We start from the raw sequence: 24211 nt of genomic DNA, 5'->3' as shown, positions 1-24211 counted from the left end.
GCTTTGGCATTTGACTTGCTTGGTAAACCCAGTCTCTAAGGCATCAGAGTATTTTTCTTTTGGTTATTTTCCTTTACTGTTTTTCATTTTGTAGCATGTGTCCTTAAGGAAGGGGGAAAACCATTCTCCTTCTGAAAATACTCATTTGTTGACAATGTAATGAATATGGGGTAAGTATAATGCCTGGGACACCTTAACTCAACAAAGATTAATTTCCTGCCACCCCTGACTCATACATTTTTGTTCCTTCAACATTCCTTTTAAAGTTAAAAGAAGTAAATTACTCTTTTAACACATTGCGAATTTGTTGTAGCCTCTTAAACAAGTTAATCATTAGTTTACTAATTGACTCATTTCAGTGATTTAAGTATTTTGCTTCTGCCTTGAAATGTAGAACCGAAACCCTCTTTAACATAAGGTGTCAGACAGTTTATTTCTCAAAATGTTTTAATGTCCGAATACTCTGGTAGAATGATGAACCCTTACTCAGTAGTAATATAACTCACATGTATTAGCATTTGTGCTTTATCTCATTTAATCCTCATGGTAAAGCCATAAAGGTACTATTACTTAAAGTCCTCTTTTACAATGATGAAACTGAGGCACAGAGAGGTTAAGTAATTTTTCCAAGGTCACCCAGTAGTAAATGGAACCATGATTGGAACTCAAGCAGTTTGACTCCACAGCCCATGATGAAAAACTGGGGGCAAAGGAGGGCCGGTGGAGAGTGGGAGACTGTACTTTGTGTCCCCTTTCATAAATCTAATGACAAATACAGAAAAAGCAGATTGGTTTGTTTCCATGCCTGTCAGAAGTGTCACGAGCAGGTATGCAAAACTTGGAAAGCGGTCCAAAAGAGTACTGAGTACCCTTACTCTGTAGACCTGGATGTTGCCTAGGGACCTCTGCTGCCCGGGGATTATCTGATTTTCTAGGGCTGGGAACCTTTTGCTGACTGATTAGGAAGGCTATTTTGCAAGCTTATAAGAATAGGGCTTAATTTGCAGAAAACTGATAGCATTACAAATGATTCTTGTACAGTAACACCACAAAGAATATTGCCTAGTGGGACATTAACCAGTTTTGCATTTGTTAGCAAATTTATTCTGAATTCCTTTGACCAACTACAAATCTCCAGGTCCTTGAATTTTCTCTTGAATCAGTCTTGACATCTTACTGGTTTCCTCATTAATTGAATTGAAAAAAATCTTTGACTTCTGTTATTTTTCTATTTGTATGAGAATCATGTTTTTAACCTTTTGAAAATTGTGCTTTGCAAATGGTGTTGCCACATGAGCTCCCATGTAATGATGAATCCATATTTCCAGCCTCATTCATCCTAAAATGAAACCTTGTAAATTAGAAGGTGGATTTTATTACATATATATATATACATATATATATTTAAGAACTGTACTTTGGAACTAAGACATTAATATTAAAAACTATAAATTGATTAAATATTTAAGAACTATAGACACATTTTAACATGCTGGTTCAGTGGCCCTGTCTTTCTCATTCCGTTTACAAAAGCTCAATGGAATCTTTAATCTGAATTCCTTTTCTGTGTCGTATTATCAGTGTTAAAGAGACTTGATTCATGAATGAGAAAAAAAGAGAAGTTTCAGATATTCCCAAGGATCCATTTGCATGAAGCAGGTATTTCTACACGGAAAGAACAGTGCTCCCTGGGGGCCTGGGAGACAGGTAAACAAAATCAACTTGTGATTTCAAACAAGGGAATTTCCTGGGGTTCATGAAAATAGTAAATAAACTGGGTCTGATGAAATGGTGACACGGTATATTTGAGATGATATTTGGGGACACTTTTCCTGTAACGATAACCTCCAGAATTTTGGTGTCAATGAGAGAATGCCTTTCACTGAGTAAGAGATTTGCTTCCTTGTGCAACTTTGTTTCTGGGAAAAGTGACACCCGGCAGAAGCTTAGGGAAGAAGAAAGCTCGGTAGACCAAGAGAAGCGTGACCAGGCAGGTTTGGTTTTGGCATAAACCGTTTATTGCATAAGGCAGAGAGAGAAGGCAGAGGGCTCTCCCTGGGTTCAGTGCTGTACCTGTCCGTGCCATCAAGGACATTCAGTCGTGCAGTAAAGAGACGTCAAACAAAGAACATGAGCAAGTAGAATAATAAAAATGCCACAAGAGAGGGTGCTCCAGGGGCCAGAGGAAGATGTCATATCCAATGGTAGGGAGCAGGGATGGCCTCAGAGAGAAGATAGAATTCAAGATGACTCTTAAAGAACAGCTAGAATTTCATCAGACGGAGATGCAGACAGTGCACTTAAGTCCCAGTCCAGAGCACTAGCAAAGAAGCAGATGGGAAATAGAATGGTGTTTAAAGAAAGAGTCGTGAACAGCAGAGTTGGAACAAGACACGGGGGCCATACCGTAGGAGCCTCTCAAGTGCTAGGCTCAAGGAGTTTGTCCTCATTTCAGTAGAAAAACGAATGCTTGAGTAAGGGAAGGACGTGACCAAGAAGTCTGTCTTAAGATTTCGGTCTGGCAGTAGTGAGTTTGAAATGGAAAGGAACTAACATCAGTTGAGCACTTAAAGTGCACCAGGTATTTTATGTATGTTACCCCATTAAATTCTCACACCCTGAAATATACGGATTATACCTGCTTTACAGGTGAGAAGACTAAGACTCAGGGATTAAGAAATTAAAGTCACAGTGGAAGTAAATGGCAGAGGTGGGACTCCAACTCAAAGCCTGCTTTCCTTCTACCATACCTTGCTACCTCAAAGGAAGGGCTGGAGGTGAAAACACCATTTCAGAAGCTGTTGTAACAACCTCAGCAACAGGTGCCGATGGCCAGAACTCAGATGATAGCTTTGGAAATGGAAAGAAGGACATAAATGGAAGAAGCATCAAAGGACAGTCTATGGAACATAGCAAAGAAAATATCTGCCTAGGAAGAGTCTAAATAACACTTAGCCTTTAAGCCTCAGGAAATGATGAAGCCATTAACAGAAACAAAGAGTCTGGAGAAGGATCCTATTGTGTTGGGGAGATTAAGCTCAGTTTTGACCAAGTTGGTTTTGAGATAACCGATAGTCAGGTGGACAGTCTCAGCTGAAGATGTGGTAGACAACTGCTTAGAAATGAGAATTGAAGACATCAGATAAATAGTTAAAGCAAGTATGAAACAGACAGGACTTTAGAAAATGCCTAAATTTAGGAAGTGAGACAATAGAGGAGACAGACTATAAAAAGAAGATTCTGAATCATGCAGCAACCAGAATCAAAAGCAGGAGAGAATTTCAAGGGAGTGACCCACAGCATCAGGAGTGGAACAGTAGGAACACTGGTGGCCTCAGTTTGCAGCAAGGCAGAGAGCTCTGGGCATCCCGGGACACACACCAGACTGAGGGGCCAAAGGAAGCCCTGGACGGTGGGATGCAGAGAACAATGGGCAAGCCCCACGGCCACGGTGATTTTGTAGGTGATCAGAAGGAAGGAACAGAGTCGAGTGAGAGAAGGAAGATGCTAGAGAGAGAACAGATAATCAATGGAACCAGAACTCGGTGCTGGGGGTCCAGGGGGTGGAGGGAAGAAAGAGTGGTTTTGCTTTTCTTCTTTTCACACCTACATAAAACCTGTTTTCATACTGATTTGGCTCTTCTTAAAAACCAGCATTTAGAGTACCATCTACTCCCAACTTGGAACGGAACTGGCAAGCCCCAATGAGTAACAATGAGCCCTTTCCCGAAGTCTGTTTTAAGGACAAACGCTGCTGTTTGGCGGTGAAGTCTGCTTGTGTTTAAGCTGGAGGGGGGATGGCCCAGAACCCCTCTGTTTGTAACCTGGCTGGACAGTTTTATTATTATTTAAAGCGTCCCTTTCAGTGATTTAGGAAGCCAAAATACGTGCTGGCTCATGCCGTCTGGAAACTGATATTCTGTTCAGCAGCTCTCACTAGCCAATCCTGTGACTTGGTAAGGATTTTTATTTTGGTCGTCCTGCGCCTACTGTAACTGGGGCAGCTGAGTTGCTATGGTGATTTGTTCTCCAAACAGAGCACTTTGCCGCAATACCTTGAAACAGCAGATCAATCTACTTTACGTTGACTTGATCATGACATTAATTCTAGTTGAAACATCCCCACTGCTCCCGTCAGGACTTGTGTGCAGGAACTTTAAATCGGGGCCAGGAAGGCACTGGCTAAAGGAATCACAACTTGGGCGTTTTAAACCCCGGCCTTCACTATTCCTACCACTGAGACTTGTTGGCTCACAGCCTAAAGCTCTACCAGGGGAGGCGGGTTGCAGCTGGGGGAAGGTTCATCACTGAAGCAATTATGTGGTTAATCGCTCCAGTGTGGGCACCGGCTGCAGGCTGTGACTCACGTCCCACTCTGTCACTAATAATCGGTGAACAGGATGCACAGAAAACTCAGCTGCTTTTTCCCAAGTCTCTTGCAAATCTGCAAGTCGCTAAGATCTGGCCTTGAAGTGTGGGGAGAAAGGCAGACCTCCACTCCATGACGTGGCCCTCTGTGTCTCCACCGGTAGGGGTCCCCATTGAGTCACCGGACACTTTAAGGAGGACTGCACTTTGAATGGGGTGTATCTGCCTCTGATTCTTGTCCGTGACATGGGAGAGAACCGTGACATGGGAGAGAGAAAAAAGGAGCTGCCTGATTTCCAGCATGACTCATAAACAAACGGAGGACAGACTGACTGCCTCTTATCAGAGCCTGAGTATGCGCTCCAGGACTGAGGGTGAGTCATACTGGAAGTCCCGAGTCTTTTGTTGGTCAGAGGGATTGTTTTCCCTGCGGAAGTGGTGGATTTGGGGAGGTGGAGGGGTGGGGGGTGGTGGGTGGGGGTGCTGTGTTTTGCTATTAATTTCTTCAATACTATCAGTGACCCCATGCTAAGCCTTGGGCTCCTAGGTGAGATCTGATTCCCTCAAAACCAAAAATGCTTCCAAATTGAAGATAAAAACTGGCCATATCCACAAGGAAACTCATTTGGAGTTGATGGAAATGTCTGGAATATTGCAGTGACAGTGTCACAACATATACATATGCCAGTTATCATTCAAAGTATACACTTTAATTGTGTGCGGTTTATTGTATGTAAATTACACCGCAAAGATTTTTTTAAGTAATAAACGCAGTTAACAGTTTGGTGGAAAAAGAAAAGACCTGACCAACCCATTTTTATGGTGATTTATCCTTAAGCTCTTGGTATACACCCTCACTACCCCATCCATACCCATCTGTTGCTTTGTATTTGGATGCAAACACAGAGGAAGTGTACACGCATGAAAGGATGATGATGTCATACCACCTAACACTGGTGTGCTGATCCCACACGCCCAGAGTAGTGCTGGTAGGTGAGTTATTTATTTTTACTGACCCAAGACAGCACAGACAGGTAAAGCATAGACTGGCAACAAATTTGGAGAGGGGGTAGATGCTGGGTAGCAAAGGCAGAAAGAAGGACCTGCCATGCACCTGCCTCCACCTGCTCCCCGGCAGCCTCGAGACTGGAGACGTCTGTTTATGCCCTGGGTGCCTTCCCATTTCAGCAAATACAAGTCAGAGCAAGCCAACAGCATAACTGCGCCCAGGAGCTTCGCCGATGGGCGGTGCCGACAGATCCCACACAGGTGAAATGCCTTAACACTTGGATGCCAGCAAACCCGAGAGCAAGTTAATTTAGGGGGAAAGGAACACATGTGTGCTTAGATGACAAAAAAAGAAAAACCAAGTGGTTTGGCAGGTGGGGCTAATCAAGAAAGAGCCACAGTGAAGGGAGGGGCGGCCCAGATGTTTTTAGATGTGATCGACCTCAATTGGGAAAATATGAATATGAGTTTATGCAGGGACTGGCTCACGATCTACTTCTGAAAAGTATGTGATACTTTTCTGCTTTCAGATGACATGCCCGTGGTGGACAGGAAAAGTGACTGTTTCTTCCTCCTCCTAGAGAGATTCTCTCCATAATACCTACTTCTGGCTGATAACCTTGTGGGTAAGGTTTTAATTATTTCTTTCATAGTTCCGTATGTCGGCTGCTGTCTTTTGGTGAACAAATTCAAGGGACACAACAAAGTGATTTGGAAAATTTGTCATCTTTACAAGAAGGTCATTAATATAGGAGGGCTTTGTTTTAATCTCATCTCTCTGTTACTAAATCTGTGGCGGGGGGAGGTGCTTGTGTGTATGTGTGTGTGTATTTTCTGACTCCCTGGATTCTACATATACTTTGAAGGTATGTCCTTGCCACAGAGGCTGATCTCACATATACTAGCTGTGTCCTTAATTTCCAGAGACAGTCCCAAATTTCATCTATTTACCTGACATACCCCCCATGAATGCATTCATTCTTTTTAGACTGTTTTTTGCTATACAGGCACACCTTGGAGAAACCGCAGGTTTGGTTCCAGACCACCTCAAGAAAGCAAATATCACAATAAAGCAAGTCACACAAATTTTATGTGCAGCGCACATAAAAGTAATGTTTACACTGTAATGTCATCTATTAAGTGTGCAATAGCATTATGTCTAAAACACAATGTACATACTTCAGTTAAAGAATACTTTGCTAAAATATGCTTACCATCATCTGAGCCTTTCGTGAGTCATGGCAGTAACATCAAAGATCACAGATCACGACAACAAATATAATAATGAAAGATCTCGAAATATTGCCAGAATTACCAAAATGGGACACAGAGGCATGATGTGAGCAAATGCTGTTGGAAAAATGCCAATAGACGTGATTGATACTGGTTTGTAAAAAACGCAGTAACTGCAAAGCACAGTAAAACGAGGTGTGCCTGTGTAAACAGGATCTGTAGAAAGGATGACTCAGCAAGTGTTTACTCTTGAAATCCAGGGTCTTCAAAATCATTATTTGGAAAACAATGCCAGTTAACTCAACAAACACTCATGAAGCACCTACTGTGTGCCAGACGGTAAGCAGAACACAGCCCAGGGGCTGGAGTTATAGGTTGTTGTTTTTTCCAGATCTTAAAAGAATCTGAAAAGCAGAGCCAACTTTTGAATTTGTAATAATGGAATTACAGTAAATATTACTTGGATTAAACACACACGCACTCATTGCCTGGAAATGACCAAACCTTCCAAGCACTGTGATATGCATTACAGAGTTCTGGGATGCCGTGAGCATAGGTTACAGAGGCTGTAAAAGTAGACTTCGTGGCAAACTGCCCAGCTAGGCCTTCTTTCACATTTAATGCCTTGTAGGAATAAGATAGCATGAGACGAGTCTTTCCAGCCGATGAGAGAGCTGAGTTGTCTTGAAAAGTCAAGGAAACAATGTCCTCAGCTGCTGAAGGTCTCTGGACTATTCCCTGGTTTCGCTGAATGGTGTCAGAGGGTGGTTTTGAAATGGAAGAGAATTTTTATAAAATGAAAGACAAGCCCCAGGTAGGTCTCTATAACTTACTCCTTAGAGCAGTTTAGGAGATACCTTTGCATGTGGTTTGTAATAGGTGCTTCAAACCTTCCATCTATGCCTTCAAACTGAATCTTCAATCTGTCATCCAGATTCAAGCTTCCTATGTTTCCTCTGGTTAATAATTGTGTTTCCTTTATCATATTCTAACTTTCGTTTAACATAGGTTTTTTATTTCTTGTTGGACTCCGGTGCACAGCAGTGCATAACTAATTAATAATCCTTGGTTCCTGAAACACGTCGCCATTGATCCATGTATGACCTGCTTTATTTAGTTTGTTATTTTTAATAATGAGAAAGTACTCATGAAGCTACCGCCCCGCCCCCCCAAAAAGCTAGAACATTGACAATAAGATTATAACTTACATCTAACCACACAGATCTACCCCCAGCCTATTTCCCTGCTTCTCCCAAGCCAAAGCGAACCCTCATCCTGATTTATGTGTTCAGTATGCCCTTGCTTTCTTTTTTATCTAGCCTCACAGTTTTATATATATATTATATGTATTCAGAAAAGTGTATGTGTCTATATGTGTGTATATATGTTGTTCTTACTTTTATAGAAAAGACATCGTGTTGTATGCAATTTTTTAGGACTTACACTGTTAAGATTCATCTACTGTTGCATGCTGCTGCCTTTGGCTTGTTTTGGCTCCTCTATAATATAAGCGTCCCACAGTTTATCCAGCAACCCTCTCGTTACTGGTCATTTGGGTCATTCACAGATCCTTGATAGTGTAAACGGTACTTTTATGAACGTTCTTGTAAGGGTCTTACACATATGCAAACACTTCTCTTGGGCACGTACCTGGGAGTGAAATTGTTAAGTTGGGTTGTGCACATGTGCTTGATTTCAGAGTACAAAGCCAAACTGTTCCCCAAAATGGTTGCCCCAGTTTACACCCCCATCAGCAATGTGTGTGAGAAGTGATGGGTCCACACCCTGTCCGACACTTGATGTTTTCAGGCTTTTTCATTTTTGCCGACTGATTGTGTGTGAAACAGTACCTCACTGTGGCTCTGATTCGCATTTTTACCTTTGATGGTGAGCATCCCTTTGAATTTGATTGGCCAAATACACCTCCTTTCTTCTGAAGAGTGTCTGTGTGTTTTTTTTTTTTTTTTTTTTTTTTTTTTTTGTCTGTGTGTTTTTTGCCCATCTTTCTACAATTGCTGGTGCTTTTCTTACAAAAGCGGTCCCTGATATGTTCTCAATACTAATCCTTTGTTTGCTGTACTTCTTTTCACTTTCTTTAAGGTACCTTTTGATGGATAAAAGTTCTTAAGATAATAAAATAGATCAATCTTTTCTTTTGTAGCTAATACATTTCTTTAATCTTTATTGGAGTATAATTGCTTTACATAGTTGTGTTAGTTGCTGCTGTATAACAAAGTGAATCAGCTGTACGTATACATATATCCCCATATCCCCTCCCTCTTGCGTCTCTCTCCCACCCTCCTTATCCCACCCCTCTAGGTGGGCACAAAGCACGGAGCCGATCTCCCTGTGCTATGCGGCTGCTTCCCACTAGCTATCTATTTTACATTTGGTAGTGTATATATGTCCATGACACTCTCTCACTTTGTTCCAGCTTACCCTTCCCCCCCTCTCCGTGTCCTCAAGTCCATTCTCTACATCTGCGTCTTTATTCCTGTCTTGCCCCTAGGTTCTTCAGAACCTTTTCTTCTTTTTTTAGATCCCATATATATGTGTTAGCATACGTTATTTGTTTTTCTCTTTCTGACTTACTTCACTCTGTATGACAGACTCTAGGTCCATCCACCTCACTACAAATAACTGAATTTCATTTCTTTTTATGGCAAGTAATATTCCATTGTATATATGTGCCACATCTTCTTTATCCATTCATTTGTCAATAGACACTTAGGTTGCTTCCATGTCCTGGCTACTGTAAATAGTGCTGCAATGAACATTGTGGTACATGACTCTTTTTGAGCTAATGCATTTTTTTAATTTTCTTTTTTTTTCAATTTTTATTGGCGTATAGTTGATTTACAATGTTGTGTTAGTTTCTGCTGTACAGCAAAGTGAATCAGTTATACATATACATATATCCACTCTTTTTTTAGATTCTTTTGCCATATAGGTCATTACAGAGTATTGAGTAGAGTTCCTGTGCTATACAGTAGGCCCATATTATCTATTTTATATATAGTAGTGTGTATATGTCAATCCCAATCTCCCAACTTATCCCTCTCCCCCTTCCCCAATGGTAACCATAAGATGTAACTAAAGCTTTTAATTTAAGAAATTTTTTTAAAATTGTCTAATCAATCTTTTCCTATTGCAATATCTAAAAGATATTTATCTGTATTTTATACAAAAAATGAGAAGTCTCTCCTGGCAGAAGAAACTAGGAAAGCAGAGGTGGGAAAAAGGAAGCAACAGAACCCCAGGCACTGGTGCACAGCAACCTAAGGAGGGATGGGGGTGGGATATGGGGGGTGGCAAGGCCAGGCCCTGGTAGGATTTATAGCCCTGGTAGGGTTTGTTTTTTTTTAATGACATTTTACAGTTTATTTTTATTTTATTTATTTATTTTTGGCTGTGTTGGGTCTTTGTTGCTGCATGTGGGTTTTCTCTAGTTGCGGCGAGTGGAGGCCACTCTTCGTTGCGGTGCGCGGGCTTCTCAGTGCGGTGGCTTCTCTTGTTGTGGATCACAGGCTCTAGGTGTGCAGTCTTCAGTAGTTGTGACACACGGGCTCACTAGTTGTGGCACATGGGCTTAGTTGCTCTGCAGCATGTGGGATCCTCCCAGACCAGGGGTCAAACCCGTGTCCCCTGCATTGGCAGGCCGATTCTTAACCAGCACGCCACCAGGGAAGCCCAGCCCTGGTAGGCTTTTATAATATTTACCAGTTGTACTGTGTTCATCCCCTCCCCCCCACCAATTATAAACAACACATAATCTCATCATATTTGCTCTATAGAAAAGAATGTAGAAAATAACAACCATAATCCCCTCATTTGGGGATTTTTCTATACATATTCATATGTTAATCTCCTGATATATACATATCTCTTTCTCCTGAAAGCCTGTAACCCTTCATCTCACTACCAGTACCCTGACCCTAGCCATGGACACTTTCTAGATGTGACCATCCTTGACCCAGGAGTAGCTTCCACCAGGGTTGACAATTACTTAAAAAAAAAAGAACTTCTACTAAAGAAACTAAGAATCTTGTGCAATTATTAGAAAATAAGAGTAGGCAAAACACTACATCTAAGTTTACTAGCCAGAGATATCATTTCTGGCATTTTGACGTGTATCCTAGGCTGTTTTCTGTTTTGGAATCTTCCCATAGATGCTATTGTATATAGTTTTTCAACGTGATAAATGTTCTTCCACGTCATTATTTGAGCGGTACAGAGTATATCCTTGTGTGGATGGAATTTAAAATATTTATCAAATGTGCATCAGCACCACCAACCAATCCAAGTTGCTCTCCCACACTCGTATCAGCCCCAGACTTTATCAGACCAGTTCTGTGCTGTCGACCCTTACGTTTCCAATGGTTTCCTATTAGAAGAAATGGTGACATGCGTCTCATTTACACTAAGCCTTCGTGTACATCCGTGATAACGTTCTCAGAATAAATTCTGGTACGTGGGAATTCCTAATCAAAGAGTAAGAACGTGTTTTCACTTTTTGATATATCCAGTGGACTTGCTCTCCAAAAAGGTTTTATCAATTGATATTCACGTCAGCAGGATGTGAGAACCCATTCTCCTACAAACTCACTAAGAATGGCAGCATTGTGACTTCTATCAAAGTACTCTTAAGTTCAATGTCATTTCACTATTTTAACTTGTATTTCTTCAATTATTATTGAGATTAATTTTTTCATCTGTTTCTTGGCCATTTGTTTCTCTCTCTCCAACCCCCACCCCCCCTCCCCAGCCCTTTGTGTGTGTGTGTGTGTGTGTGTGTGTGTGTGTGTGTGAATTGTCTACTGGTGTCATTTCCCCTTTTACTGACCCAATATTCTTTCTCTTATGTCTTTGTAAGAACTACATCTGTTGAGGGTTTTAACCAGTTTCATAAACATTGCAAACATTTTTCTAAATTTGTCTTTTATCTTTTTTTCTACGCTTTTGCATTTCAGATTTTTTTAATCTGATATGTTTTGGTATTTTAAAAATTCCCTTTTCATTTGAGGATATGTAAAATTCACCTGAATTGTAGGGGAGTATTCTTATTTCATTTTCTACATTTAAATCTCTGTTCCATCAGAAACTGATGTCAGTTTATGATGGGAAGTCTGGAGCTAACTTTTTCAAAATGGCTAGCTAGTTGCCTGACATCATTTCTTGAAAAATGTTTTCTTTTTCTTTAAATTTCATTGAAGTATAGTTGATTTACAGTGTTGTGATAATTTCTGCTGTACAGCAAAGTGATTCAGTTATACATATATATATATTCTTTTTCATATTCTTCTCCATTATGGTTTATCACAGGATATTGAATATAGTTCCCTGTGCTATACAATAAGACCTTGTTGTTTATCCTTTCTATATGTACTAGTTTGCATCTGCTAATCCCAAACTCCCAATCCTCCCCTTCCCCACTCCTCCTCCCCTTGGTAACCACGGGTCTGTTCTCTATGTCTGTGAGTCCACTGCTGTTTCGTAGATATGTTCATTTTTGTCATATTTTAGATTCCACATGTAAGTGATATCATATGGTATTTGTCTTTCTCTTTCTGACTTACTTCGCTTAGTGTGATCATTTCTAGGTCCATCCATGTTGCTGCAGATGGCATTATTTCATTCTTTTTTATGGCTGAGTAATATTCCATTGTGTGTGTATGTGTGTGTATATATCACATCTTCTTTATCCATTCATCTACTGATGGACATTTAGGTTGCTTCCATGTCTTGGTGATTGTAAATAGTGTTGCTGTGAACATTAGGGTGCATATATCTTTTCAAATTAGAGTTTTTTCCAATATATGCTTAGGAGTGGGATTGCTGGATCATATGGTAACTCTATGAAAAATGTTTTCTTTACCTGCTGATTTGAAGTAGGACTTGTACTATATTTATGTGCACATTCGGATCTGTTTTTGTGCTTTCGAGTCTCATCCTGTTATGCTGATTGTTCCTATAGTCACATCTTATAAGTTTAATTAGCATTTTATAATAAATTTTAATTATTTGTTGGACAGATGCTTCCCTATTATTATGCTCTTTGACATTTTTATTGGCTAGCTGGCTATCCTCAAGCATTTATTCTTCCAGACAAATATTTAAGACTCTCTTGGTCAAGTTTCCCCAAAAAAGTTTTGTTTAGATTTTTATTGGAATTGTATTAAATTTATGTTATTTTGGTAATAATGGACATCCTTACAACAATATTAGGAAAATGGTGTGTTTTACTTTACTTGTATTTCCTGTTCTTCAGCAGTATCTTGAAGTTTGAGTCACACAAATCCTGCACATTTCTTGCAAAGTTAATTCAAAGTTTTTTGTTGTTATTGCACATGGTGACTAAACTCTCTTACCTCCCCCAACCCCAAGTCATTCTGCTATATTAATTTTTATGGATTTTGTAACTGGCCATCTTACAGAACTCTTATTCATTTTAAGGGTTTTTCATTGTTTCTTTTGGATGTTGCAGGTAGCTCATTCCCCCACCAAATGATAATTTTGTCTCCCTTTCCACATTTATACCTCTTTTTCTAGTTCTCGGCTTCAGTACGGGTTCAGGAATTCAGATGCCTATGGGGCCCAGGCAAGTGACATAAATGAGAGAACTGGGCCCGGTGAGGCCTTTGGCAAACGGGAGAGCACAAGTCTTACCTAAAGGGAGAAGTTCTTACTCAGCTCCAGCCATTTTGTGCCATTTGAGAAACAGGCCAGGTGTTGACAGGTGGTCAGATTTTTAAAAAAGATATACCAAAAATCAGGTGTTTTTTAAAATGTGAAATCTGTAAGTCTTTTAAGTGTTGAAAATGAATTCAAACGTTTTAAACAACAGGCAAGTCAAATATAGAATATCTGACGGTCAGGTTCAACCCAGGCTCAGAGTATGACCCCCTTTGGCTAGAACTTCCAGAATATAAGAATGTATTGAGTTGGAATACCAGGCATTCTTGCCTCATCCTGTTTGACCAGTTAGCTATTTTGTAGACTCCTGAGTTATTCTTTTTCACGTGAAGCCTCCGTCTCTCTCCAATCTAACAGGAATATTATATGAAGAGAGAACTTTGAATTCTATTAGCTGATATGGTTTTCTTCTCTGATGGATGAATGTGATGAATCCATACATTTTCTAATATTGAACCATCCTTGCCTTTGTGATGTGTGGAACTAAGCTATAATTAGTCACATTATGTTATTCTTTTCTTATACAGTTGTATTCCACTTTCTGTCTTATTGAAGAGTTACAAAACTAGGAGGGAAAAGGTCTATTTTGTTTTGTTTTTGCAGCAAAACTCACCTATTGCCTCCATCGCACGACCACCGCTATCTCCTCCTTGTTTTCTTGGGTAAATAGTGTGACACTTAGAGGGAAGGGCGAGGTGGTAAAGCTTCACCATGGCCACGCGGACATTCTAGAGGATTGATGGATGATTATTCGGCTTTTGTTTTGCTGAGGGAGAAATGTTCAAGCTCGGTTCTTCTCAGTACAGAAATCTTGCTTTTTTAGAGGCTCTTTGAGGAGGAGGGGGAAAGAACTCTGGGGGGAAGGGACCGAGATTTCTCACAGTGTCTGCTGTGGTTTGTAATTTGGTTCCTTTCTCTGATGTCTCATAAAGCTATTAATAAAGTATCCATTATCTTCAGTGTACTGTAGAATTGGGTCTTTTTTTGCAATGTGACAAACTATTAAGCAAAACCACCCTTGGACCCAGGCAAGGGCAGCTCCTGCCTTTGATTTACAGGGCCCTGCTCTGTCCCTCTTTTGGCCACACTCCTCCGCAGAAGGTAAGGAGACCACAGGGTGAAGGTCCTACAAGTGGGTGCAGGCCTGTTTGGGTTGGGAATTCTGGATTACTGAATGCCTGGGCCCTGTGCTCCCTGCCTTCTACCTAAATGGCCCAAGCCTGCACCCAGGGCCTGTGCAGGCCTCTTTCCTATGTCCGTTCTTCCAGTGGAGGACAGCACGGCACGTGTTTGCACTCCCAGGCCTGGAAGAATGACCAAGGATGACTGATTTTTTTTTTTTTTGCATTTGTTTTTTTTAATTTTAAAATATTTATTTATTTATTTTTGGCTGCGTTGCTGTGCGCGGGCTTTCTCTGGTTGTGGCGAACACGGGCTACTCTTTGTTGCAGTGCGCAGGCTTCTCATTGCAGTGGCTTCTGTTGTTGCGGAGCACAGGCTCTAGGCACGTGGGCTTCAGTAGTTGTGGCATGCAGGCTCAGTAGTTGTGGCTCGCAGGCTCTAGAGCACAGGCTCTGTAGTTGTGGCACACAGGCTTAGCTGCTTCATGGCATGTGGGATCTTCCCGGAGCAGGGCTTGAACCCGTGTCCCTGCATTGGCAGGAGGATTCTCAACCACTGTGCCACCAGGGAAGTCCCAGGGACAGCTGCTTGTGTAGAGGGTGGACAAAGCTTGGACAAGTGGACTGAAATGTCCACAGTATTCCCATAGGCCCATTATGATGTAGGACGGAGCTGGGGACCATGAGGAAAGGGTGTTCAACTGTCCTTATGCCACTCAATAATATCTTAGAATGCCAAGGAGACTGGGAGAATTCTCAGTTGAAACTTGGCTGCCCAAGTGGTTATAACAGTATATCCATCAAGGTAGAAGTGCAACACTTTTTAAGCACAGTTAGCTTACTTTCATCTCTTAATCACTCTAGCCATATGGTATACAGGCCTCCCATCAAACTCTTGCTCAGGTCCCATAATTGCTTGGGGAAAGAGCATTGCTGAGTCTAAGTCCTCCAGGTGATCGTGAGGCCACCGGGGTGGACCCACAGGAGGGAGCAATGTAGGGACTTCCGTATTCATTTGTTTCCCAGATAGTAAATTCAGCCCATGTATTCTCTTTCCTTTCAAAATGACTCAAATGACCAAAGAAATAGAAAAATACCTGCATCCCTATCTGTCTTAGTCTCTGAGAGCTGCCATAACAAAGCACCACAAATTGGGGAGCTTCAAACAACAGAACTTTATTCTCTCCCAGTTCCGGAAGTTGGAAATCCAGGTGTCATTGGGGCCATGCTCCCTCCAGAGGCTCCAGGGGAGAATCTTTCCAGCTCCTGGTGGCTGCTGGCGACGTTTGCATTCGTTGACTCGTATGTGGCTGCATCCTTCCAGTCTCCGCCTGCATCTTCACGTGGCCTCCTCCTTCCGAGCGCATCTCTGTGTGTCCGCTCCTCTTCTTAGAAGGACAGCAGTCACCGGATTTAGGGTGCACCCTAATCCAGTATGATATCATCTTAATAATTACATCTACAAAGACCCCATTTCCAGTTAAGGTCACATTCTGAGGTTCCAGGTGGATATGGATTTTGGGGTGACACTATAGTCAACCCAGTACACTATCCCCAAATAAGTTTGGTTTAAGGCTCTTGTTTTCTGTCTCTGTCTCTTTTTTTCTCTTCTCAGGATTTGGTTACCGAAGCTGGGTTAGTTTGTAAAATCATCTGAGACACTTTTAAACATTTTTTATGCTCTGGAACCCGCTCAGTCATATAGAAATTCTCTCTTCCCTTAAAGTTTGACAGAATTTGCCCACTCCCCCACCCCCACCCAAATCATCTGAGTTCTTATTTCAGCAAAGTTGCAGAAAGCTCTTTATCAGCTTCTTCTGTGACTTTTTTTGTCTTGAATTTTTCTACCTCTTCTTGAGTGGATTATATTGTCTTATTTTGGTTAATATTTTATTAGTATAAATTTGAACAGAGCGTGCTTTTAACTGTAATCTTCTTTCATGTCTTTGTTTCTCATCCCTTTCATATTTCTAGGGCTATTTACTTGTATTTTTTCTTTTCTTCTCATGTAACCTTGCCAGAGGATTGTCTGTTTTATTGGTTTTTTAAGAGTTCGTTTTTTTATTTATCTTACCAATCCTATCGTTTTTCTGTTTTCTAATTTGCTTATGTCTGCTTTTATCTTTCCTTATTTCCTTCTACCATCCTTAGATTTATTAGTTTTTATCTCAGTTGTTTAGTTAATTGCTCTTTTTATTTTCATTTTTATTGAATAACAAAACCACTTAAACCTTATCTTTTCTCCAGTGAGTAGCCAGAGAGATGGATGCACTGTGAGAATGTCATAGCTAGGACTGAGGCCCTGGAAATAGAAAAGATCAAAAACACATTTCTCTGTTGGGGACCTGGCTATGGGTCCAAAATGCCAGTTGTTCAGATGATGCTACTATACACATTATCTCTTTTCTACTGTTGCTTCCTGCGGAATGCTAACCAAAGGGCCATGGTGGTCTCTAGTTGCTAGAGACTAAATGTTTATATCCCGTTAAGTCATATTTGGGGGCTTCCCTGGAGGCACAGTGGTTAAGAATCTACCTGCCATTGCAGGGGACATGGGTTCGATCCATGGCCCGGGAAGATCCCACATGCCACAGAGCAACTAAGCCTGTGCGCCACAGCTACTGAGCCTGCACTCTAGAGCCTGCGAGCCACAACTTCTGAGCCCACGGGCCACAACTACTGAAGCTCACATGCCTAGAGCCCGTGCTTTGCAACGAGAGAGGCCACTGCAATGAGAAACCCATGCACTGCAATGAAGTGTAGCCCCTGCTCGCCACAACTACAGAAAGCTAGCGCACAGCAACGAAGACCCAATGCAACCAAAAATAAATAAATTAAATAAATAAGTTTAAAAAAAGTCATAGTTTGAAACCTAACCCCAACTGTGAGGGTATTAGAAGGCAGGGCCTTGGGGAGGTGATTAGTCATGAGGGTGGAGCCCTCATGAATGGGATTAGTGCCCTTATAAAAGAGGCCCCAGAGAGCTCCCCACCCTTTCCACCATGTGAGGTTACAGGGAGAAGATGACAATCTATGAACTAGGAAGTGGGTCCTCACAGACACAAAATCTGCCAGCACTTTGATCTTGGACTTCCCAGCCTCCAGAATTGTGAGCAATACATTTTTGTTACTTATCAGCCACCCGGTCTGTGATATTCTGTTATAGCAGCCTGAACAGACTAGTGAAGTGCTGGACTCCATCTTTCCATCAGTGGTACTGTAACTGTGACCCTTCAAACTTTAACCCATTAGGATTCAAGGCCTCTCTGAATCAGTTTTGTCTTACCTGGGGAGCCCTAAGGCCTAACTCATAATTGTTTGGAGTTTCATCAGCTGGTCTGCAAATGCTACAGCTGCACTTGACAGACAACTGCGTGTACCAGGCCGGTTTCCTGCCCTTCCCCCACTCCAACTTTTTTTTTTTTTCGTTGTACCAGGTCTTAGTTGCAGCAGGCATGCTCCTTAGTTGTGGCTCACCAGCTCCTTTGGTCGTGGCTTTCTGGCTCTTTAGTTGTGGCATGAGAACTCTTAGTTGCAGCATGCATGTGGAATCTAGTTCCCTGACCAGGGATTGAACCTGGGCCCCCTGCATTGGGAACGCAGAGTCTTAACCACTGCACCACCAGGGAATTGTTGTTGACAATACAGGTTTGAGGATAGGGTGCAATGGAGAGTGAAACACTTTTCAGCCAGGCCAGGTTAAGTCTGCTTGTAGCATCTTGAAAAGGCTCAGTTTCAAGGCATCCTGGAATGTCAGCAGAGGACAGCAATAGTCTGGGGCTAGGATACCTGACCCTGACCCCTGGTCTCCAAGTGGAACTTGGTGCAGGACAGTGTAAGTATCCACTGGCCTGTTACAGGTGGTGGTCAGCATAGAGGACATACAAAATTGGGGGGTATAAGAATGGGGTTCCCTGACAAGCCCCAATCGCCAGACCTCCCTTCTTCACTAAGTGCAAATCTTTACTCCTAATTAATTCATTGTAGAGGCTCAGTCCTAGCATTTCATCCCTAAAATGATGAATAATAACAAACATTTCCTGAGCTTTCCCCATGTGCCAGATGTTGTGCTCAGTTTTTTCTTAATGGCTTTAGTGGGATAGAATTTACATACCATAAGATTGACCCATTGTAAGCATACAATTCAATGATTTTCAGAAAATACATAGAGCTGTGCAGTCATTATCACAATCCAGTTTTAGACTATCCCATCCCTTCCCAACACTCCCTCAAACCTGTGTACAGTTAATTCTCACTCCCACTCTCAGCCCCAGGCAACCACTGAACTTTCTGCCTCTCTACAAACTTCTCTTTTCTGTACATTTTATAGAAATTGAATCATGCAATATGTAGTCTTTGGCTTTTGGCTTCTTTCACTTAGTGCAATGTTTCTGACGTTTGTCTGTGTGGTAGCATATATCAGTACAGATCTTCCTTGACTTTACAGTGGGGTTACATCCCAATAAACCCATTATAAATTGAAAATCTCATAAGCGGAAAGTTCATTTAATACACCTAACCTGCCACCTATCATGCCTGGCCTAGCTTAAGTATGCTCAGAACACGTATTCGCCAACAACTGGGCAAAATCTAACACCAAGCCTATTTTATAGTAAAGTGTTGAATATCTCATGTAATTTAGTGAACACTGTACTGAAAGTGAAAAACAGAATGGTTGTCTGGGTCCAGAACAGTTGTAAGTGTATTTGTTGTTCACCCCCATGATTGCATGGTTGACCAGGAGTTGTGGTCACTGCCACTGCCCAGCATCATGAAAGAGAATCATGTTACATATCACTAGCCCAGGAAAAGGTCAAGATTCAAAGTATGGTTTCTACAGAATACATTTCAGTTTTGCACCACTGTAAAATCGAAAAATCACAAGTCAGACATCATGTCAGGGACCATCTGTATTTTGTTCCCTTTTTATTGCTGAGTAGTATTCCATCGTATGGATATACCACATTTGTGTATAACGGACATTTGGATTGTTCCAACTTCTTAGTTATTGTGGTATAAAATAATGCTGCTGTGAACATTCAAATACAAGTCTTTGTGTGGCGATATATTTTCATTTCTTTGGGGAAGATACTTAAGAGTTCAGTTGCTGAGTTGTACAGTAAGCTTATGATTAAATTTTTAAGAAAGTGGCAAACTGTTTTCCAAAGTGGCTGCACCATTTTACGTTCCTACCAACAACATATGAGGATTCTAGTTTCTCCACATCATTGCTAACACTTGCTATTGTCTCTCTTTTAGTTTATAGCTGTTCTTGTGGGTGTACAGAGGTATCTTAGTGAAACTTCATTTTTTTTATATCTAATCCTCCCACCAACCCTGTAATAGTCAGTATAGGCTAGGTTATTCTGTGGTAAGAAACAATCTTTAAACTTCATTGGCTTAAGACAACAAAGATATATTTCTCCCTCCTGCTACATATCCAGTGGTGATTAGAACTGGGAGGAGGGGCAGGGCTCATCAGAGACCCTCAGGGTGGGGGCTACTGGAAACACCTGAAGTTAAAAATCAAACTGGTCATCAATTCTTAAAGCTTCCTCTGGTAGTGAGAAATCACTTTCATTCTTATTTTGCTGGCCAGCAAATTACACGGTCATGATTAACTTCAAAGGGGATGAAAAATATAATAATAACTTTATCATGTACCTAGAGGGGAAGGGGAGTTGGAATATTTGTGAATAGACTAACGACTTTCATAAATACCAAGAAGAAGATATTACATCACCATTTTACAGGTTAGGAAACCAAAGTTCAGAACCTAAGTGCTTCGATGGAGGGTGCATAGCTAAGGTATTGAACCAAGGCAATCTGACTCCCAAGGCTGTGTTCTCAACTACTGCACTAAAGTTGTCATCTAGATAGTGTCGATAAATAGTTTTTGGAGACATCCCCACTGTGGGTGTAGGTGAAAAACTTCAGCACTGGTTTTGCTTGATCCCACAGTGGGATAGATCACAGGTCTAGAGAGATCCAGATTGTGGTCACCAAGTTCTACTGGATGTTGGCTTCTGCCTTAGACTACGTCCCACGTACTCATGTCCTGAATAGTAGAGAAGACCCTCAGTCCTGTCACCACCTTCATAACTACAAATCATATCCCTCTGCCCATTCCCCAAGCACGTCCCATGTTTTTGCTCTCAAAAAATTCAAGATCTGACAGCCTTGTGTGACTGGGTCTGATCAAATAAACTTTTTAATTGGAAACCAACAGAAACAGTGTGAGAGGGTCCATTTTAGTGAATAAGGCATAGCAGCAGGAAACTCCCTGCAGGTAACTCCCAGCCATGAGGGGAGGGTGGCTGTGAGGTTCCAGGGACCCTGGCTAGAAGTGTGGCTCCAGTATCAGGCCTGTTTTGAAATCTGGCTCTGTTAGCTGCCTATGCATCCTTGTGTGAGGTGCTCCTCCAAGCCTCAGTGCCCTCCCGTGTAAGTGGGGCTAACGCACAGGTGGATCCATTGCCTGGGGTTGCTAGGATTTAATCAGAAAGCATGTAAAAAACACTCATCCTGGTGCCTGGAACTTAGTGAGTCTCAGTGATCATGCTAATAATACCAATATCATCGTAATCATCATCAAAGCATTTGGTAGATGGAAATAGGAAACTCTCCAGATTTGCTGGTCTTTGAATCATATTCTTTTTAGAAAAAAATTTTAATTGAACTATAGTTGATTTACAATACTGTGTTAGTTTCAGTTGTACAGCAAAGTGGGCTGTACAGGGGCTTCCCTGGTGGCACAGTGGTTGAGAGTCCGCCTGCCGATGCAGGGGACACAGGTTCGTGCCCCAGTCCAGGAGGATCCCACATGCCGCGGAGCAGCTGGGCCCGTGAGCCATGGCCGCTGGGCCTGCGCGTCCGGAACCTGTGCTCCGCAACGGGAGAGGCCACAACAGTGAGAAGCCCGCGAACGCAAAAAAAAAAAAAAAAAAAAGAATAGGCCAGTTAGGAACAGAAGAGAGAGTAATTTCCTTGAGGGTGGAAATAATTTAATAATGTGGTTAAGAACATGCTTCTGCCTTTTTCACTGGCTCTGGGACCCTGAGTAGGTCACTTAACCTGCCTGGCCTTCTGTCTAGGAGAATTTAGGGGATGAGATCACGAAGCCAACTTTAGTTTTGCCTCCTCTTATCTCTCTGCAGTTTCAGTGGGTTAAGTCCTTATCTTGGCACTGGATGGAAACTTCAGGGGGGAACCATGACTTTCCTTTCACTCGTAGTTTTTTTTTTTAAGTCCTATGATTTCTAAGTCACAAGTTAGTCTCATTTCCAAAATTAGAATGTCCCATCCAATTATTAATAATACCTCATACTATATTTAAAGATAAACCTGTTTTTCCTCTTCCTCCATCCACCCATCATAATGGGCTACTGACCTTCAGGGAAGAGGGAAATAGACACTCACCAACAAACACACACAAGGGGGTAGAAGAGAGAAAATTCAGGACAAATAAGGGTTGGGGAGGAAGGTACAGACAGACCTCAGAGACATTGTGGGTTCGGTTCCAGACCACGGCAATAAAGCCTATATTGCCTTAAAGAGAGTCACATGAATTTTTTTGGTTTCCCAGTGCATATAAAAGTTATGTGTACACTATACTGTAGCCTATTAAGTGTGCAATAGCACTATGTCTTAAAAAAGTACATACATAATTTACATACACACATAATTTTAAAATACTTTATTGCTAAAAATTGCTAACCATCATCTGAGCCTTCAGCAAGTCATAATCTTTTTGCTATTGCGAGAAGTACCAAGGTGTGACACCGAGACACGAAGTGAGCAAATGTTGGAAAAATGGTGCTGATAGACTTGCTTGACATAGGGTTGCCATAAACCTTCAATTTGTAAAAAATGCAATTATCTGCAAGGTATAATAAAATGAGGTATGCCTGTACTTACTTGACTATTAGAATCAAAAGAAGATGTTGCATCCTCTGGGTATGCTTAGGTACCACACAGGGTCATGGCCGAGGGTCATGTTCACGGGTATTAGAGAGTCCCCAGCATGGGTTAATGCAACTCATACCACCAGCCCCTTCACACGCCCAAGAATCTGGTGTTTCATCTCCAGCCTCTTCTGATGAGGACTCATTGCCCTTCTCAGCCACCCTGTGAGACAAAATCTAAGATGATCCATCAGTCAGCTCGCTCCTGTGAGGTCCGTTGATAGTCTTTAGGAAATACTCATCCTCTTCTTGGCTTTCTAGCCACATCTCTCACCCTCTGGATTGCTCAGGGGATAGCCTCCATCTCCCCAGACACAGGAACCTCTTGGCAAACTCTCCATAGTATCTTGAAGAAGCTGCTCTCACGAGACTTGAGGTGCAAGAACGGGTTAAACATGCCCACCTTCTGCGTGTGTGTTCGTTGGGAAGTGAAGGACAACATGGTATTCGCCCCCCAAAAAAGTCATCGTAAAATCCTCTCTGAATACCTGTCGATTCTTTTTTATCCTCTTGGTGGATTAGGGACCTGTGAAATTGGAGAGGTTAGAGTTGTGAACCTAATTCTAAAGTATTTGCTGTGAAAATCTGTATCTTCATCTGGTAACTCCCTTTGCAATTTCCTATCTATTTGATCTCTGTATCTCTCCGTAACTTCCTAATTAATCATCCTGTTACATGTAAAGCGGAGATGTTATTTGTACTTACCTTGCGGGGGTTTTTTAGGAGATGTGATGGCATAATTGATGCATGTGAAGTGCTAAGCACAGTGCCCGGCACTGAGAAAGATTTCAGATATATGCTGATTTTATTCCTCCTGAATCCCCAGCACTGAGCTGAGGATATGACACGGAGGAAGCTTTCAATAAATGTTAACGAATGACTTGTAAATAGCTAACTGTATTGCAAGGCAGAATAAGCTCCGTAGCATGACAACCAAGTGAGGCCGTAGGTAATTCTGAGAGATGCGACAGAGGAAGCCTCGGCAGGGAAGCAGTATTCGGGATTTCAGTAAACGGAGAATGGAGCCGTTGAGCACGTGCATGATCGCAGGACGGTATATGTTTCTGGAAGAGACCAACAGGGTGAGAAAAGGGAGTGCAGGATTAGCTCTTACTTCTGGATGCGACTGGGTGGTCAGTTTACCCAAATGATGTTTTCTTATGGGCCAGCGTCTCTCAGTGAGGGATCTTTCAACAACAAGTGATAGAAAATCAACTCTGACAGGCCTACCCGGCAAAGGGAAAATATTGGCTCATGAAAGTGCAAAGTTGAGGAGTAGGTTCCGGCATCAGGTCCAGCTGGATTCAGGGTTCAAATGATGTCTGCAGGCTCTGTTCTTCAGCTCTGCTATTGCTCAGTGCTGTTTTCATTCTCATCCAGGCTCCCCCACTGCACCGGGATGGCCATGGGAGTGCCAGAGGCTGCCCTCCTCTCCAGAGGCAAATTCAGCACCTCTTCATCCTAGCATTCCCAGCAGATGTCCTGAGATTCATTGTCATTGGCCTGTCCTGGGTCCCATGTTGATGGGGAGTTATGGGCTTAGTCCAGCACCAGGCGGTATAACCAACAGATTTTACTCCAAGTACTCAATTTCTACCACAGGAGACCAGGCTCTGGAGCTAAACTGCCTGATTTCCAATCCCAGTTTACCAGCTGTGTGACCTGGAGCAGGGGCCATAATCTCTTAGTGCCTCTGTTTCTTCATCTGTAGAATAGAGATAATAATGGTCCCTACCTCGTAGGGTTTTTGGAAAGCTTACATGAGCTTTTACAAAGCGCTTGTTATTGTTTTTTGTTTTTCATTTTTGGTTTTGTTGGGTCTCC

At 41.9% G+C, this 24211-nt stretch overlaps 1 protein-coding gene across 3 annotated transcripts in view; it reads left to right on the top strand.

Annotated features, from left to right (window-relative positions):
• The first annotated feature begins 4405 nt into the window (after positions 1-4405).
• The window catches only part of MRTFB (myocardin related transcription factor B), a 281537-nt gene continuing 261731 nt past the window's right edge, over positions 4406-24211 (top strand). For 2 of the 3 annotated variants that reach the window (XM_027117340.1, XM_027117338.1), the window contains exons 1-2: positions 5635-5750; positions 5907-6002. The gene's annotated coding sequence lies outside the window, so the exon portion shown is untranslated. Of the gene's footprint in view, positions 4743-5634; positions 5751-5906; positions 6003-24211 lie in introns of those variants that run through there. The other variant, XM_027117339.1, reaches the window with a different exon arrangement.

This window comes from Aethalodelphis obliquidens, unplaced genomic scaffold (assembly GCF_003676395.1).
Source record: "Aethalodelphis obliquidens isolate GAN/ISIS:26980383/991018 unplaced genomic scaffold, ASM367639v1 scaffold18, whole genome shotgun sequence".
Lineage (NCBI taxonomy): Eukaryota > Metazoa > Chordata > Mammalia > Artiodactyla > Delphinidae > Aethalodelphis > Aethalodelphis obliquidens.
This window is presented reverse-complemented; position numbering and strand designations above follow the sequence as displayed.